This window comes from Python bivittatus, unplaced genomic scaffold (genome assembly GCF_059951505.1).
Source record: "Python bivittatus isolate LINGU-HERP-01145 unplaced genomic scaffold, Pbiv_v1 ctg000840_np1212, whole genome shotgun sequence".
In the NCBI taxonomy this organism is placed as follows: domain Eukaryota; kingdom Metazoa; phylum Chordata; class Lepidosauria; order Squamata; family Pythonidae; genus Python; species Python bivittatus.
The window spans coordinates 5,147,571-5,151,042 of record NW_028277113.1 but is presented as its reverse complement, the minus strand read 5'-3'; positions in this window follow the sequence as shown (position 1 = coordinate 5,151,042).

Sequence of the window (3,472 nt, the reverse complement as noted above, 5' to 3'; positions counted from 1 at the left end):
AAATGCTGTTTCAGAATTTTAGAAGTTAAAGACTACCCCATTTGAGGTATATTGCTCTAACACCAACTCTACCTAAATGCTTCTTTAGACTTTACTCCCCCTTTTCTCTACTTATCTAAGTTCCAACTTAAAGAAGAGTTCCGAAGAACTTGAAAGCTTGCTCAGTATTAGAAAACATTTTTCTGGTTCTAAGGGAGGTACTGCTATATTGTGGTACTGAAATGGATATGTATAGAAAGAGAACACATGCAGCATCTAAATTAGTTATTCAAGTTGCTTAAACAGAATAACCCATGCTGCAGAGACCTAGACAATGGAAAGTAAAAGCCTTGTCTTGATTATTATTACAAAAAAAACAAAAAAAACCCAGCACCACTCACATACATATGCACAATCAAACAGGAAATCACTTTTAGAATTGACAGAGGAAATTCAGTGTGATAGGAGAAATTGTGCTCTGGAAAGAAAGAACAAAAATGCAAAAATCTTCAACTGTGTCTCAAATCTTTAAAGGCACCCCTAAAGTTATTTCAGCTGTGGACTTCTTAGCATATACTGTAAGTAGCCCAGGTTGCCTATTCATTCTTAGTAGTTAGGTAAACCAACTACTGGAGAGCCATGTTGGTGTAGTGGTTAAGGCATCAGGCTAGAAATTGGAAGACCATGACTTCTTAGGCATGAAGCCAGCTGGATGACTTTGGGTCAGTCATTTTGTCTCAGCCCTAGGAAGCAGGCAATGGCAAACAACTTCTGAAATCTTACCAAGAAAACTGCAGGGACTTGTCCAGGCAGTTGCCAGGAGTCAACACTGACTCAAAAGCACAAAAACAAAACAAATCAAAACAAAACAAAACCCAACTACTAAGTATATATTTCAACTGTCCTGCATCTTAGAGGGGAAGTGTCTGTCAACAATTAGCTGAGCTTCTTAAATCTCATATTGGGGCAGGATCAGCAGAACAGCCTAAGGAATTAAATATGATACAGAGGCCTAGATCCCTAAAGATCTAGGAAAGAAAGGGTAAAAGAGACAGTATCAAGAGAAATCATAGGCAGAGAAGATTACACAAGAGCAGCCTTTCCCAATTTAAGTTCCCTTAGACTTCCAGAATTTTCTGCAAGGGTTGCTTGCAAAATCCTGAAATCTGAAGTTCACAAACCAGGAGAATGCCAATATTGAACAAATCTGTCCCAATCACTACAGGGTTGGGACATACTATCCCCTACAAGTGTCCTCCTTTCCGAATCAGCAAATTGAAGGCTGCAAGGGGAAGAAAAATCCAGCAAAATCCCAAATGTAGGAGTCTGTATTAAGTTTATTTAGCAAAAGCTGATTGGAGAAACTTCAAAGGAGATCAAAATAACTTTGAAGTTTCTTGGTACATTGGCTATTCCTTTTTTCAAGACAGAAAAAGAAATGTGAGCTCTATTTTAAGCAGTTACTCAGACATTGCCATTACAACTTTGCAGGGTGCTCTCTAATGCTAACAGTAATAGGGAGAGTAATAACTACATTAAATTAGAGTTGGAGCTGCCATTTCATAGCATTCAAACTGATTACTTTGAGACTTTATTTTTACTTACAAATGAACTGCTACGATGATGATGATGATGATGATGATGATAAAAAACAGGAAAATTCAAGCAGTTCATTCTTCTTGAGATACTAGGAGAGCCAACTATTCTTAGCTGCTCATTTTTCCCTATAACATTTCACAGTATGCGTTAATGAAGTAACATTTCCTCTCGGTGAAACCTGCATCTTAATATCTTTGAAGACAATCTATTCAAAAGGAAATCTTACTAGCTGTGCAATTTTCAAAGAGCAGCATGCAAGTAGCTTGGGAAGTCAGTGGGAAGTACCACTTAGTTCCTCCATTGGCAATGGTCTGAGATATTTTATACCCAAAACCAAATTACCAAGCAGGAAGCTTTCCAAGTTTGAGTTAGAATTCATTAAAAAAAAATTAAAAAATGCAGACAAACAGACAGACAAAGGCTGAAGAGAGGAGACATATTTTAAGTTGCTGATGAAAAGTGTGCCTGGAATAAGGCACTTTGGCAAGAGTTTGCAAGGCATTCATTCTGGACCACAGGCTACCACATCTTCCCACAATGCCATTTCATAATCTTTCAGAGTCAGATGTGGAGGATGGAATGTCACAAAACAGCAAAGATTTTCTGATTTTCTAATTGTCTAATTTTTTAACACTAGCTGTAGAGCTTGAAAACTTCTGAATGTTCCTGATTATTGATTGATTATATGCCATCAAGTTGATGCTGACTCTTAGTGACTGCATAGATAGATAGATTTTCTGCATGATCTGAACATTCCTGGAAGAATGTTATTGTTGAGTTCCACCCTCCAGTTTCTTTCCCTGATGGTTTTCACAAAAATTTTAGTTTGGTTTCCTTTTCCTTTCTCTATCCTTTCCACAGTGCTCCATCTGTCAAGGACAAAGTCAGAAGACGCTTCTTGACTTGATCTGAACCAGAGGCTAAAAGTCTGGCTGACCCTTCTGTGCTTTGTTGACTAGTTTCTCATGCCACTAGTTGGTGCTGAAAGTTTTTACAATTACACAGTAACCTTCTAGTTGATCAAATATACTGGGAGTGTACACACGTGTGAGAAATAATTAGCATTGTAAACAAAGCTATTTATTATCTGTACATTTTTTTCCTGTTTTATTTTTTAATTTTATTTTAATATCTGCTATTTTAGCTTTGAGCAGAATCCATTGATGAATGAGCAGAAGTCTATTTGTATGGTAGAACTTTGTATTCCTCTCTTTGATGCATATTTTGGTCCACTGTTCAAATGAACAACAACAGCAACAACAACAAAAGATTTTAAATTGTTTGAGGAACTGCAAAGGTCAAGAGAATCCCAGGTCTAGTAATAGAAGAAAATTGGATTCACTTTCTATCATATTGTACTATTTCTTTTATTTGTAGAATATTATTGTTGCAAGTTAATTGAGAAAGATTCTGCTATTACATGTAGACACAAATTTTAAAAATACAAATACATGTATGTATGCAAATGAATAGTGTTCTCCTTGTTCAGTTAGATTTATTTAACAGCCTGCATAAGACTGGTCTCCTCTCCCCACTCCCTCCCCTAGTATCTTCTCTTCAGTTTTGATCTGTCTTTCAGACAAAGGGATTCTCTTGGCCCAGTTTTTTAAAATTTTGTTTTGTTTTGTTTTGCTTTGTTTTATTATTTTTAGACTGCCCCAATCTGTTCTGACCCTGAGTGCCCGCAAGAAGTAACATGACTCCTTCCTTCCTTCCTTCCTTCCTTCCTTCCTTCCTTCCTTCCTTCCTTCCTTCCTTCCTTCCTTCCTTCCTTCCTTCCTTCCTTCCTGTTTTCTTTTATAATTTCCCCAGTACCTGAATAATAACTAGAATAACTATTCTTTACATAGCTTGAGTTAGATGCTTAGATAAAGTTACGTTATTTCAATAAAGT